Below are 16,517 nucleotides of genomic sequence, written 5' to 3'. Positions count from 1 at the left end.
CCAGCTTTCATGGTGGGCGGTAGCGAAGCAAACAAAGTATAAATAAAAAGATAGATTTAACTACAGCAAGTTGTTTTATAAAGATTTATTCTGCCAAACTTAGCGAAAATCTGACATAAAGTACTTGGTAAGGAATTACTATTATATGCATTAACTCTGCTTTATAAATTTTATAAGTAAAGTTACTTCCCTACTTTATAAATCATCATTACTGTGGAACTGGTAGGCGGTTAGAAAATTTTACTACTAACAGAGATACAAAAATGGGCGGTAGGTATAAAAAGTTGACTACCCCTGGTGTAGAGGATGTGGACAAGCTGGAGGCCCCTGGAAAGGGTGAGCAGTGTACGGAGTGACCAGGCCACCACGCCACACTGAGAACAGGTCAGCATTCTGAATCTGTGGAAAGGGACTTGACTTATTGATGGGGACTTCAAAGGGGCACATTTGGGAAAATGTAAGGATGCACAGGGATCAGAAGCACAAAGGTGGGAGCTGTGGGGAACATGGCTGCAGATATAGGCAGGGATGGGCACCCAGGCTGAATCCTGAGTGTGGTAGGCAGTCAATGAAGGTCAGTGAATGGCAGTGACCTATGTAGATGTGTGTTCAGAGGTCAGCAGGGGTCGTGTGGAGGAGGGCTCAGAGGAGACAAGCCCGAGAGGCAAGGAGAGCCTCTGGAGGCTGGGGCATTGTCCGCTGCGCCTGCACAGAGACTTTTGGGTCTTCCGTGGGGCTAGCGAGGGATCTGGGGGCTGCATGGGCTCTCCCTCCCCCTCAGAGGCCCTGACCGCAGAGAAGGTGCAGCGTGTAGATGTGGAGGTGGAGGGGGGAGGTTGCTTGCAGACCTGGGGGGGGTGCTCTGCTCCTACCGTGGGTCACATGGGGCCTGGTCATCTGTGAAATCACTGTCCTGAGGACAACCGCCACGTGAAGTCCGCATCGCCCCTTGGTCTCTCTGGGCACTCCAGGTATCTAGGCCGCAGCTGCTGGGAGGCCAGCTCCCTGCGGCTCCCAGGTTCCCTTGTGGGGGAACACCAGGATGGTTCGCAGAGGAGTGAGCAGGGTGTTTCTAAATGCCTGTTCTCTGGTTTCTGTGGACAGGAAAAAACCCCAAACTCTTATGTTAATAGACACAGACTACAGAGGCTGAAGCTCGTTCCCAGGAGAGCCTTGGGGGGCAGTGGTTCTGGTCTGGGCACAGCCTTTACCCATGAGTTCATAGAGTCCTGGGTCTGCCTGCTGCAGCCTGTCGTTTTTTAAATTGTAACAGAGACATGACATAGAATTTACCGTCTTCATCATTCCTAAGTGCACAGTTGAGTAGTGTTAGGTGCACAGTTGAGCAGTGTTAGGTGCACAGTTCATTAGTGTTAGGGGCACAGTTCAGTAGTGTTAGGTGCACAGTTCATTAGTGTTAGGGGCACAGTTCAGTAGTGTTAGGTGCACAGTTGAGTAGTGTTAGGTGCACAGTTGAGTAGTGTTAGGTGCACAGTTGAGTAGTGTTAGATGCACAGTTGAGTAGTGTTAGGTGCACAGTTGAGTAGTGTTAGGTGCACAGTTCAGTAGTGTTAGGTGCACAGTTCAGTAGTGTTAGGTGCATTCCCATTGTTGTCACAGCTTGCAGAACTGAAACCCCCTCCTCACGCGATGACAACTCCCCATCCCCCACCTTCTAGCCCCTGGCAACCAGCATTCCGCTGTTGGCCTCTATGAACTTGACTACTCCAGGTCACTCTTATAAGTGGAATCCTACAGTATTGTCCGCTTGTGTCTGGCTTGTCTCACTTAGCGTAATGTCCTCAAGATTCACCCATGTTGGAGTATATATTGGAAATCCCTTTTTTCTTAAAGCTAAACAATGCTTCCTTGTACGCATACACCACAGTTTGTTTACCTGTGTATTAGCTGATGGACCCTTGAACTGCTTCCACCACGCAGCTACTGTGAATAACACTGCTATGAACGTAGGTGTGCAGATGTCTCCTCGGGACCCTGCTTCCAATTCTCCCGGGTTGGTTCCAAGAAATGTAATTGCTGGATCATATGGTGACTCTCCCTTTAATCTTTGAGGAAGAACCATACTGCTTTCTACAGTGGCTGCACCGTTTTATGTCCCACTGGCAGCCGCCACAGACCTTTCATGACTTGCCTGTAAGCCAGAGGGCCACCAGGGAGGTGTGGACACAGGACGGAGTTATAGCCACGCCGGACACATTATTCAGCCCTCAACCGCACCACCACACACTCTCGCACCTGGTGGGGGTGGGGAACAGCCAGCGCAGCTCAAGACAACTGTTGTTCAATTTTAGAACCTCAGGTTTAATGTTAAAAATTCCCCCTAAACGTCCATTTAAGGAACAATAAAAGTTTTGAATAAGCTTTCCGAGTTCCAAAGCTTTATTGAGGTGTTTTATAGGCCTAATTGCTTCACATCATTTTCTCATTTTTTAAAAAATTTTTATTATGGGAAAATTTCTATAATGCCTCATGCTAAATGGGACTTTGCTTCTGAGGGTTTCCAGAGACCCCCCAAGGACCATTTTTGCTTCTCAGTTCCATGAGATTGTCTTGAAGTGAGAAGATGCAAGGACTGATATTCCCAGTTAACGGCTGCTCTAATGAGAGGCGATGTAGGGGGCCCCTTGTTGGGGTGTCCTCTCAGACTGCCTTCTCCGGGAGCGAGGAGCCCCTCCTCTAGGCGTTGGCTCCCAGCAGCCCTAGTTCTGCTGGGTTTCTCTGCCTGGCTGGTTACTGGGTAAGAAGCTGACTACAGACCCACACTGAACCATTCAGATCCTTCTAGAAATGCCGGGTTGTGACTAAGGCCAAGGTCAGCAAACAGCCAGATCCTGCCCACCTGTTTCTGTAAATAACATGTCACTGGAACACAGCTGAGTGTTCATTCATTACCCAGACTCCGGGGCTGCTTCCACGTGACTGTGGTAGAGTTGAACAGGTTCACTGTGGACTTGGTGGCCCACCCAGCTACACATATATTCTGTCTGGCTTCACAGAAGACGTTTGGTCTCCGGGAAAGGCATTCTCTGTGAATGGCTGGGCCAGTGTATGTGAATCCCCGATCTGTGAGGTATCCACATTCTGCCATGTAGACTGAGGGGAAGAGAAAGCCAGTCCCAGAAGGAGAGAGAAAGAGGAAGCAGAGAGGCCTGGAGATGGGAGACAGGAGGCCAACCCACAATAGCCTCTGAACCCTCAGTTCTCTGCCTTTTCTAAGACTCCTGGGTTTCATTAGTTTCTGCCGCACCCTTATGATAAAACCATCATTTTATTTTATTTTATTATTTTATTATTTTTATTTTTTGGCTTAAGCTACTTCAAATTGGTTTCTGCTTTTGGTAACTAAGTCCCAATGAAAGCGCTGTGCCTCCCACAACTCAGAGATCAGCCACAGACCAGCCTGCTGAACTTGGTCCAGAGATCCAGCTGTGCCTCCAACCTTTCTTCTGAGTGGGGACTCTCTCCTGGCCCTACCCTGGGCAGCACGTGTGCAGAAAGGTTGGCAGCTGAGCTGATGCAGAGAAAAGGTTGCTGGTGAGGAGTCCAGGGTCGGAGCCCAGTGCACGGCCTCTTGCTCTTGACTGACAGCTACTGCGTCCTCCCGGCAGGAGCTGGAGTGGCCCGCAAACCTCACGCGTGGCAGCAGCTGCAGTCGGGGGGAAGTGCCAGAAGCTGCCAGCCCTGGCTTTTCTGCCCTTGAACTTCTTTGAAACATTCTTCTCAAGTCCACCTTGAATTTCCTTCTGTAACTTTTTAATAAGACAATGAACTCCAGTGTAATCTGTAGGCGAACACTTCTTATACTGGCTGCCTATTGAAGTCAAACACAGTGTTTGGCGCGTGGTACGACAGCATCCATCGTTACAATGCAAAGTAGAGTTCAAGCAAATTTTTAGTGAGAGCTTCCAGTTCAAGATGGTGGCTTAGCACGTGCTTTCATCTTTGTCACTTACTTTGGTTTCACTGGAATGACACTGTGAGTGATGCCTGTCATGGCAAAGACGTTGGGGAGGAAGATTGCAAAAAGGCAAGAAAGCCTAACATTTCTCTGGAAGATAAAATGAATGGGATTGGTGATGCATGCAACAGTCAGTAAAAGGCATGGCCTGGGACATAAGGGGGCTGCAGTGAACATGGGAAACACTATGGTTCTGAGCTCAGGGTTAGCAGGTGCAGTGAAAGGCAGGAGTAAACGTGGCTCAGAGAGGAGAGATGGTTGAGTTGATGAGACACACCTGCCATTCTGTGGTACAGGCAACCTGGTGTCTGCTCCTGGACAAAATAGAAAAGGTATAACCTCTACATTCAAGCCAGTCTTCTGGAGAAGCCTAAAGCATCTAGTCCAGATTTTGGAGCTCCGGAATGGAACCTCAGCACCCTGGTGTTTGGGAAACCCACAGCTTGACTGTCAAGTCAGCTCCTTCCTCACCCACACTAATACCACTAACGCCACACTGCCACCCGGCATGCAGCCAGGCAACCTTTCACACCCCACAGAGAGCTCCTTCCAGAGTTCCAGGGCGGAGGCCTGGTGAAAAACAGATCCCTTCAGTTCTGAAACAGTGCAGAAAAAGGTCCCACATCATTTCCCATTCCTTTTCAGCTATGGAACAATAGGAAAAGATCACAAGAATGAGAGAAGAGACAGAACTTGAAAGAGACAGACCATGATAAATAGATGGACCCCAGTGGAAACTGAAGTAATTAAGAAAAAAAAATCTTAGCATTTACACACTCAGATTCAAGAGTATGTTACATCCATAAAATAAGATGTAATAACAGAGAAGCAGAAAGACAACAAGAGGCAGTTCATAGAGATTAAGAAGTCTTGATTGCCAAAGTAAAAACATTTCAAAATAAGCTTGAAATATTAAAGTCAAAGGAATCTCTCAGAATGTAGAACAGAAATATAAAGAGAAGAGAAATATTGGAGAAAAGGAAAGAGACATGAGAACTCATCCTGAGGTTAAGCATTAAAGGAAAAAGAATCAGAGAGAATACAGAATATGAAAATTAGCAAAGAAAGAATAGAAGACAATTTCTCAGGGCTGAATAAAGAGCTTAATATTAAAGGGCTCAGAGTATCCAGCAAAATAATTAAAAACAATAAAACAATCCAACACTTAGACACTTTTCTGCAAGGTTCTAGACCAAAGATAACTGGTAGATCCTAAAATCTGCCAGAGAAATCAAACAAGTCACCTCAAAGGAATTAAACTTAAGCCAGCAACTAATTTTTCATCTGTAGCCCTCCTTGCTATAAGACAGGGGTCCCCAAACTTTTTTCACAGGGGGCCAGTTCACTGTCCCTCAGACCGTTGGAGGGCCAGACTATAAAAAAAACTATGAACAAATCTCTATGCACACTGCACATATCTTATTTTAAAGTAAAAAAACAAAACGGGAACAAATATAATATTTAAAATAAAGAACAAGTAAATTTAAATCCACAAACTGACCAGTATTTCAATGGGAACTATGCTCCTCTCGCTGACCACCAATGAAAGAGGTGCCCCTTCCGGAAGTGCAGCGGGGGCCAGAAAAATGGCCTCAGGGGGCCGCATGCAGCCCGCGGGCCGTAGTTTGGGGACCCCTGCTATAAGACATAACAATGCAGTCAAAGTTCTGAGAGAAAAAGACCAAACTTAAAAAAAACATTTATACCCAGCTCAACTGTCAATTAAGTAGCAGGGCAAAATAAGGACATTTAGTTTCTTTATACCCTTTTGTAAGAAGTTACTTGAGGATGTATCCCAGCAGCATGGAGAAGTAAACAAAGGAAGAGAAAGACATGGGATCCAGGAGACAAGAGAGCTGCCCAATCAAGAACAGATAACAGAAACTACCAGGCAGGAAGCCTGCCAGGGACCAGTCCAAACTGGAGCAGAAGAACGGAGAGCTTTCCAAGGAGAGGGTCTCAGATAAAAGGGCAACACCTTGTAGGTAATATCCATGAGACGAAAAACCCTGAAATATTCCCATTATTCTTGGACAAAAATAATGTATTTGGAAACTCTTACAAAATCAAGAAGCTGTACCAAATAGCCATTATCCCAATAATAAGAAAAATATATCATGATTTTAAAAACATTGTCATTTATTGATATGAGAGAGATTTGTAGTTCTACTTATTTCTTTGGTTCTTGTGTGTGCTCTGGGCAGGGATCAAACTCACAACCTTGGGCTTATTGGGACAATGCTCTCTAACCAACTGAGCTACCTGGCCAGGGCTGTATCATGACTTTTTAGAGCAATTGCTGGAATGTAAGAAAAGGAGTTTATTGAACTTTATGCTGAGACTGTTCTTCTCTGAATGGCCTAGGGAACTGTATCTCACATCTGCAGGGAAGGAATTCATTCAGTAACTCTACTTGTTTGGGCAGTGAACAATATGTATATGATGATATTAGTGTAAACACTGTTTAAAAAAACATTTAGAGGAAACCCCTGGTAGCTTAGAAGCCGGTTGCAGAATATAAATGTTAACAATGGCAATTTGATGTGAAAATTTATCTGAGAGGGGATTGAAGAGGGAAGGGAGAAGGCAGGGTAGGAGAATCAAAAACGGATTAAAGTCAACGGAACAATAAATGGAGGCACACTGTGTATGTTATGAAAGTAACCAAATAGATCTATTAACAATATAAAACCACCAGCATTGAGCTTGGCCTTCATGGAGGCCGGGTTGAGTTGATAAACCAGAAAGTGGACTTAGAAATGCTATTTAGATGAGGGCATTGCTTTGATCTCTGGGTTTGCTGTTAGATCAGGTGGGGCCTAGAGCAGCCGTACTCCAGGTTGGTCTCTGGCCAATCAGCCCTTTGCACTTCCCCAAATCCACTGTACACATAATACCACTTTCTATTGATGCACCCAGCAGAGTGAAGTTGGGGAGCATTATTTTATAGCACCTGGCCGGCCTTGCCTTTTCCTTCTCAACTGATGGTCTGCACTGGTTGCCAGACATGTGTTCACATGGAGATGGAACATTCCACAGGGTTCCATGCAGTCATGGGATATTGCATCGGAGGTGGAGCTATGTTGCTCTTTGGAGCCAGGGGGCACCTGCTGGGTGCCACAGAAGTGCCTTCCCAGGCAGTCCTGGAGCCACTGAGCAGTGTTCTGCTGGTGACATCTGTGTGCTTGGGACAGGCCCAGGTTGCTGTGGGTTTCCCTGGGAGATCTCAGTATGCGCTGCAGCGGTGGTTTGTACTGTAAAAAGCAGGCATACTTTAAGGAGAGAAAAGGAGATAACCAGAAGGTTTGCTGTCCCTATTAAAGGGAATTGAGTCAGTTTGACAATTGGGCTAATGACACATGAGCCTATGAAGCCCTCTGCCCCTGTGGTGGGGCCAGTTTCTTTAGTTACAGGTGCTGTGTTTGGCAGCACTTAATAAAAATTGCAACAAGCCTTTTCTAGGAAAAAGGACAGAAGAATGAGTCCTCTTAACTGTTTTTTTACTTCATGGATAGAGGACAGACAGGGTCGTTTGATGATACCTCCAAATACCTCCAATCCCAAGGGGCCAACATGAACGGACACCTTATAAGCATCTCAGAACAACAAAGAATACCCCTCGAAGAAAATAAGGATGGTTTGAATGAAAACACTAATCTTCCAGCCAGTCCAGAACTTTGTGCCCAAGAAACTGAGGAAGGGAAGCAAAGAGTGAGGGGACAGAAGGATGGGGGGGGGGGAGGAGCTTGAAACTACAAAGGTATGAACAAAGAGATCGGGGATGAGAAAGCACGCCCTTTAAAATCTGCTCTGCTCGCGCCAGGACCCGTGCGGGAGATCACAGGCCCAGCTGCTCTCTGCCCAGATCCCGTGGAAGGAGAGAAGAAAGAGTGAGCGGAGAATAGAGACCACCCAGGGTCTCAGCCAGACGTGCATTTGAAGAAAACCTGTGATCTGTTTGTTTCCACGTGTCCTTTAAAAGACTTGGGACAAAAGCCGAGCATTATCCAGAAAGGATGTGCAGGGAACCGAACGAAAGAAGAGCTCCTGGGACAAATAAGTCTCCAAACCGAGCGAGCATCTCTGCAATCTGAAAATTCCAGCCTGCACGTCAGACTCGGGAGCTTCGGCTAAATCTTGACCTCGATCGGGAACATGTCATGCAAATTCAGAGCAAACCAGTTAGAAAGGAACGAGGCTGCTTAGAAAAAGAGAAGAAGCATCCCAAGGTGTATAGAAACACGAACTATTCTGCTCACAGAAATGAGGGGATAGGATATTTTATAGCTTCGTATTCATTTTGAAATACCCCCTCATTTTTGTGAGCAGTATATACATGGATCCGAGGGACAACCTCGGAGGGACAGTGGCTGAAGACAAGAATTGGAAAGAACCACTTCCTTCTATCGAAATTAGATTTATTTCCATGAGAAAAAATGCTCGAGAAAATTGGACCGTAACTCTGTGGCCGGAGGGAAAGCTCTGAGTGCTAAGAAAAGAAGGAACTGATGGCCGACATTGGCTCGTGTCGAGTTGAAGGTTCAGCCTTTTCTGAGAGGCCCTTTGGCCCCTTCTGTTCCCCATCAGCCCCGCCAGGCCCAGGAGCATCAGGAGTTCCCAGGGTTCTCGGGTCCCCCGGATAGTGGAGCGGTAAGCTCGGGGATCTGGGTTCTCATGCAGGTTCAAGTTTGATTTCACAGGAGCAGACCACAGCAAGATTTTACCTGGGTTTTCTCTCTATTAATGCAATTTTAATTGATCTCTTTTTTAGTTTCACTGCTGTTATTTAATTGATGCTATCCATGCTCTTATTAAAGTTTGATAGCGTTTAAAAAAAATAAAAGGTAATAGCCACCAAAAACACTGAAAATTGATTGGTTTTAGAAATTACTTCGAGGGATGGAGATGAGGGTGAACGAAGGGGTCGGTGCACCCGAAGCTTGAAGAACAGTTAATGCCAGTGACCCTGGGGCTCATCTGCCTCTGCCCCGTTCACTCTGTTCCAGCCAAGCCAGGCTTAGCCGCCCCTCTGGGGATGCTGGGAGCCCAGGGAACTGCGGGATCTGCTGCTGCTTGGATCTGTACGTGTTCCTCAATAGTCCATGTCATATTTCCACCACCTGAAACTTACCTGTTTATGTCTCCACGCCCCCTTTGCACCAAAGAGCACTCTTGCAAAATTTGGTGCTGTCTGCAGAAAAAGTTAAGTTGTGAAAAACCATTCATCGAGTTTCTGCTGTGTGACAGGCATGGTAGTGGGTACTGAGGATGGAAAAGGAAACAAACTGTTGGAGCTAAATCCCTTTTTGGATGACAGAGGAGCTAAGCTCTGTGTTTCATGTTGTTTCACTGCCACTTGTGAGGGGGAATCTGTGAATTCCTCACAAGCCTCTGCTGGCACTCCCGCCTCACATCCTTTGCTTTCCCGGTGGAAGGCGTTCTTTGCTAGGGACCCAGGGCGAGGGCTTTGAAGGCAGCCAAACTCTCCGTTTGTGTGCACCCTCAACCGGCCTTGAGGAAGCCCTGACGGTGGCCAGAGGTTTGCAGTAATCAGAGGTTCAAGTAGATGTGTTGAGATTTAGTACTGTGGGAGTGGGGATGCAATGTGCCCAGACAGAATCTGGGTTTGCCTTCTTTATTGGAGTGGTCTGCTGTGTTTTTAAGCTTGAACACCATTTCAGAACAAAACCCAAAGCAAAACAGACACACACAAGTCCCAACCATTGTTCTGGAAGAGTTGAGTCTGTTGGGGTCAGAGGGCCAATGTCATGAATTCAAGCCCTGTGTTCTGTGTCTGGGCATCTGTTAGATGCTTAGTGGGGCAAGGACTCCCATTTTTTCTTTTTCTTTCTTTTTTTTTTTTTGTATTTTTCTGAAGTTGGAAACGGGGAGGCAGTCAGACAGACTCCCGCATGCACCCAACCGGGATCCACCCGGCATGCCCACCAGGGGCAATGCTCTGCCCATCCGGGGCATCGCTCTGTTGCAACCAGAGCCATTCTAGCACCTGAGGCAGAGGCCACAGAGCCATCCCCAGCGCCCGGGCCAACCTTGCTCCAATGGAGCCTTGGCTGCGGGAGGGGAAGAGAGAGACAGAGAGGAAGGAGAAGGGGATGGGTGGAGAAGCAGATGGGCGCTTCTCCTATGTGCCCTGGCCGGGAATTGAACCCGGGACTCCCGCATGCCAGGCGGACGCTCTACCCTTGAGCCAACCGGCCAGGGCCTCCATTTTTTCTTTATCCTTGAACCTCCTGTACTCAGTGCTGAGCACATAGTACGTGCTCAAAAAGACATTGTTAATAGAATGTAATTTGTGCTGTGTACTAAAATAAAGAGTGCCAACAAATAATTCAACAATAAGTTTATCTGTGTTACAAGATTTGGTCTTGAATACATAAAACATGTGGTCTCCGCCCCCCCACAAAAGTTACGTAGATGAATGCATAACGAACAGGCGCCCTTGTGCAGAAGTGAAGACTTGTGAGAGGGCAGAAAGCTTTAGCGATTGCCCCTCTCCCCCATGGGGATAACTATTCCAGCACATTGCGTGAGCACATATAGTCTAAGAGAAAGACAGCCTCTGTTTTATGGTCAGGACCACTTCAACAAAATCAATTTCCTTTAGGGTTTTTGTTTCTGTATTTTAATGGTGTAATGTAGTGCTCAACACACATTAAATAATGGTTTTCTTCTTCCTCTCATTTTTTCTTTTTTTTTTTTTTTTTCAGTAAACCACTGACTGATCAAATGTTCCACTGCGCATTGCCCTTCATGCCTCCCCCACCCGCAGAGGTCTAATTTTATTATGCTTGGAGCTGGCCTGACCCGAAGCAACGAATGCACTCAGGCCCAGCAATGGGGCACAGGTGTGTAAGGGGCACCTGTGGCCAGCTCCAAAGTATCCCAGTCATTGCCTGGGGCCAGATTCCAAGTCATCTTAGAGAAGACAGGCTAGAGGCTGGGCAGGCCATAGGTCAGGAAGGGACAGCAGGATCAGAACGGACTTTGGAAAGGGAGGCAGCTGCTCCATCCTCCTGATCTGACACAGCTGTCACCATGAAGTGACATACTGCCCTGCTCGCACTCTCCAGCTCTGATCCCCACGCATGACGTGGTAGAGAGGCGTGGGCAGTGTTTTATTCAAGTTGAAGATGAAAACTTCTGCCCTTTTGGGCTGGAGGAAGAGATTTACCTTCTGGGTCCTCTGCTTTCCCTATCTGTAAAATGGGACTCCAAGTACTTGCTTGCTGAGGAAGGCAAAGAAGTGTCCTGGCGAACACTGGCCTAATGGAACTGACCTCGTCACCCGCTGCGCAAGGAACCACAATAGAAGCCACGGCAGAGCTCTCGGCCCCTGGGGGAGGCAGCGCTTCCTGCTCAAAGGACAGCCCTTCAGAGACATGTTTTATGGGCTCTGTGAAAACACAGGGGACATGGCACAGTCAGACACAGGGGCATGGAGCCGAGGTCTCACCCCTTCTGCTTCACAGACATAAATTACTGACCAGGCACAGGCATTTCCCCTTGCGGTCATCGCCCTAACAAGGGGAGAGCTTTTATTTTCTAAATGATATATTGATCTGATAGCATTATTATTACATCATCTTTATGGCCCATCACCATTCACAATAGGAGAGGCATTATAGGGAAAATGGATGCTCCCTCCGGAATGGGGTGTACAGATGTGTGTGTGTCAGTGTACGCGCACGTGGGAGAGAGTTGTGAGTGTGTGGGCAAAGATTTCTGACAGAGGAAGATGGGGAGGTCCATTAATGTTAGCTGATGGAGTTTCAGCACTCACGCACACGATCACGCGTCTCTCCGGGGACCTTCCTCGAGGGCTGCAGAAGAAAGCAGACGCTGTTAGGGAAAGGCGCGGAGAGGATGTAGCAGAGCAAGGCCTTCAGCGCTTAGGAATGAGGCGGAAGGACTCTGTCAGACTCAGTATGCCTTCCTTAGTACAGGGAGACTCTTATACTGCAGGACTTCATCTTTCCGGTCTGTGCCCCACCGGGGAAGGGGGCTCCAGGAAGGGGCGGCTTACTGCAGACTTCTCACACTCTGAAAGCACACGTTAGAGCAATATTGGGGGAGAGCCTCCTTCACTCAGAAACTAAGGGGGTTCCAAAGATCATGGGAAGGTGTCTTCTCCCGAGGCAAGTTATTGGTGGGCTGATGGCCCTGGGTCAGCTGGCGGATGGGTCCCTCTGCCCCTCTATACTGACAGAGGGCTGGGGCAGGGTAGGCTGGTGGAGTTGTGAGTGGGGCTCCAAGCAGCCCTCGCTTGGACCACCTGGCCCTGCAGGCGGCTGTGTCTGGGTCCTCAAGTGCTTTTCTGGGTCCCAGAGAGCTGAAGGTATTAATGCAGGTAGAGGGTTTCTCGGACTTCAGGACTTCTGAGGGCAATTGGCATCCTTGAATGAATGGACCGTTTCTCAAAGCCATGGAACAGTCAGCCACGAAACCTTGGCTTACCAGGGAGCTCAGGAAGAGAGAATGCACTCACACAACAGGCCTTGGCTCCTGGGAGAGGGGCTTTCCACGCTGGGCAGTCTCCAAGGCAGGCTGAGTACGTGCAAGCGCAAGTGCACACACACATGTGCACACACACATGTGCACACACACACACATACATATAAAATAATGTCAGTTTATTGATGACTCCCACGTTGTAGGCTGGGTGTAAAGAGTTTTCGTGGTGATTCTAGGAAAGGTGTGGGTTCTGGAGTCCACACAAACGTGCGCTAAAAGGAAGCCCCTTCGGATGTACACACAGACACAACCGTGTGCGTCGTGAGGCTCTCCTGGCTCTGTTGTTGCACGAAGCCAGTGGGCTCCGTGACCCTGCCCGCACTGTCCGCCCTGCTGTCTCTGCATTCGGCCTCATCCATCTTGCTTTTACAGACTGGAACGTTTCACCATGGTGTTTGTAGCTATTTGGGGAAGAGTGATGTGGTTCTTACTGACATTGCTTCATTGTTTCTTTTTTTTTAGAGTTATCTTGAAAGCTTTCAAAAGGTGGTAGGGAAGATGGGACTTGTAAAGAAGGGAAATCATGCCCTGGCCAGATAGCTTGGTTGGTTAGACTAAGAGTATCATCCCAATATACAGAGGTTCTTGGTTCCATCCCCAGTCAGGGCACATACAGGAACAGATCACTGTTTTTGTCTCTCCCTCTTTCCCTCTCTCTCTAAAATCAATAAATAAAAATAAAAAATACATAAAAGAAGGAAAACCAGGAGGAAACGGAGAGGCACCAAAGCAAGAGCTCAGGCACCCATTATACTCGAGCTTTATCTTGGAAGTCGACCGTAGAGCTATCTAATGTTAAGTATATTTCTCCACAGTGGATGATTACATCCCAGCTAATTTATGTGGTTGTGAGAGTTTACTGGAAAAAAAAATTAATAGAAAAAGAAAACTCATTGCTTTAAAGATCAGAGGCCATTGGAGGGATCCCCTTTTTTGATACTCTTTGCACCCCATCAGCCTCACAGACTGGGGACCAGACACTTGCCATCAGCACCCAAGCAGTCCTCCACCCTATTCTTGTGCATGAGGGTACCCCCGGGGCCGACCTTAGCACGGTCTGGAGAACTCTCTAGCATCCTTCTGCTGGGATGCCAGGGCCCACGTGTTCCTCCCATTTCCTCTCTTAACAACTGTGGTCGGGCCAGTTGTAAAGACTGTGCTAAGCCCAGGCACACTGAGGAGTACCTCATGATCAGTAATTTAGTGTAGCCCTCTCCCCACTACGGGTGATTTTGAAGTTGAGGCAATGCCTTCAGCCAAAGGAATGAATCTATAATGGCAGAATTTCAGGCCACAAGTGTACGCTGTATCTGGGGAATGGCTCTGAAGAATGGATGATTTAGTGCAAAACTCTTCTCAGACTGTCTCCAAATTATACCACCCCAGTGACCTTTCCTCTGCTCTCGGTTTAAGGATATAGCAGCAATTATAATCTACAGAAAGCCTAGTACCCAAAGGACAAAAGGAGGTTTGGAAAAGACAGTAGAATATTGTTATAGAATAGACCCTTGACATTCGTAAAGGATATGACCTCACACCTTAGTGAGTTACTAAATTTACGAAGAACACTAAGTCATATGAGTCCTACTCCCACAAGGTAATAAAGTATAATTGAAAAGTCGAGTGCCTCTTTCAGACCCATGATGATTCTATAAAAATGGGACTCGGGTCGTTTATAAAGCGGCTTTCTGGCCTCCTAGACCATCATGTGTAGGACCCCTTCTCTCTCCTCCCCCACACTAGGGGCTGCCTTTCTGTTCGGCTCCTGTTTCGCACTGAGAAGCACAGGGAGTCTCACCTCCCATGTGTGCCTGCCTGTGGGTGACACATGGAGAACAAAGCCACGAGCCCTGTGCCCTGTTCGTGTACCAGGCTCAGAGTGCATGATTCACGTTGGTGCCCGGGCCAGATGACGAATGACTGCACATCATCTGTTGAAAATTACGGAGTCAGTCATAAATAGTCAAAGGCATGAATGTGAAGCCCTGGAATGCCAAGAGTCTACTTGGCTGCTATCACGAAAATGGCCTTAACCCTTGTGCCCGAGGCTAAGAAACCTCATCCTCTGTCCCAGAGCGAGGACATTCTACCCTTTTGGATTGCCTGCAGTTGTTTTTTATTTATTGACCTTCCTTGAGTTTCTTATAAAGGACCATAACCTTGATGGTTTAGAATGGCTGGGGCATCTTGTCTCCATTCTGGAGGCTAGCGGTTCAAAACCAAGGTGTGGGCAGGGCCACGCTCCCTCTGAACGTATTAGGGAGGGGTCTGTTCCATCTCTCTCTCTCTTGCTTCTGGTAGCCTCATGCATTCCTTGGCTCCTAAGTGGTTATTTTCTCTGGCTCTCAGCATCTCTTTCCTCTGTGCATGTTTCTGTCTGTTCACATGGCATTCTTTTTCAGGACACCAATAATACTGGAGTGGGGCCCACGCCACTCCAGAGTGACATCGTTTTAACTGATTTCATCTGCAACAGCCCTGTTTCCAAAGAAGGTCATGTTCTGAGGTCCTGGGTGGGAACGACGTTAACATATGAATTTGGAGGGACCGAATTCAACCTGTAACGGCCTCATACACCTCTTTTAAACTTCTGCTAATGCTGAGGAAGAGGCCAGTGTCAGGGAGCGAGGAACACCTCATTGGACTCGTTCTTACCCATCTCATAACACACGCCCCCTCCCCCCCACACACACACACAATCACACAGACACACGCTTGGCCGCTTTGAAGGAGGCTTTAACATTCCCCCATTAGATGGTGGAAAGCTGTGTTGGAGAGCCCATGGGAGCCCAGAACTGGACGCTGAGGGGTTAAATATGGAGGCTGGAAACTCCCTTCAAAGACCAGTATTCACAGCCTGAGGTCTTTGGGGAGAATGGAGACAAGTGTTCTCTTCACCCTCGTTACCTGTGCCCTGGCTTGCTGTGAGTCTGTGTCCTTGGAAAGAAGGAATCTGATCACCCCAAAGAATGACCAAGTCCTAAAGACCACAGGGAAATGGGATCCGTGCAGCTCTGCTGAGCAGACAGCCCCGCCCGCTGCCTGGAATGAATGAGCCACGAAACTATAGCTGTCTGGGCTTCAAGATAATTCTGTCCCTGCTCTTTTTTTTTATCTCTGTCCCTGAGGCTGAGAGGACATAAACCCTTTTTAGGAATTCCCTTCTTGAGCTGCTGCTCTGCAGAGCCACGGAGCTGGACTGGGCCCCCCTTCAAGGAGCAAGGTTGCTTCTGTCAGAGGCTTCGCCACAGTGCACACATCCTGAGAATGCGGCTCCGGAGAGGTTACTGGGACGGGTCAAAATCTAAGAAATGCACTCGGTGGTTACTGTTCTTTTTCAACCTCAACACTCTGCCCAGAGGAGGTAATGGAGTCCTTGGTTTGCCCTCTTCAACCTTTCGTTTCCGTTTTCCCCTGTTCATCTCTGTGCTGCTGGCAAGTGAGGAGCCAGAACAGCCTCCAAGCCTGAGAGAAGCACCTTCTTCAATGGGAGCCACGGCCACGGAAGCCTTTTTTCTTTCTTTTAGAGGAAACCTCACCCTGCGAGTGGAGCTCTGAATCAGGTTGGAGGCAATGATGAACCCAGGACTGGTTGACCTGTACTCCCCACAGCCTCGGACCCAAACTGCCATCTTCCCTGTCCAAAGCTGATGTGCCCATGCTTGAACCCTTCATGCTCACTGAGCTACTCACCTCGTAGAGTGACTGGTGACACGGGGTGGTCTACACCTTCGTGGCTGGGGAACAGGGAGCCATGGGCAGGAACCAGTCTAGAGTGCTCACGGGGTGTCAGATACAGAGCCACAGAGCTCTCTCAATTGCAGTCACAGGTTTAGGGGAGGAAGGATAGTACCAGAGGCGTGCACCTGTTCTGTGCTACATCAGGTGTTGTCCCAGACACATGTCATTGATTCCTGACAATAACCCTGCAAAGCAGATCATATTACCGTCATCCTGACAGAGGAGGCCAAAAAAGGCACCGGAGTCACCAGGGGAGCCTTAAAAT

Source organism: Saccopteryx leptura, chromosome 2, assembly GCF_036850995.1.
Source record: "Saccopteryx leptura isolate mSacLep1 chromosome 2, mSacLep1_pri_phased_curated, whole genome shotgun sequence".
NCBI lineage: Eukaryota > Metazoa > Chordata > Mammalia > Chiroptera > Emballonuridae > Saccopteryx > Saccopteryx leptura.
This window is presented reverse-complemented; position numbering follows the sequence as displayed.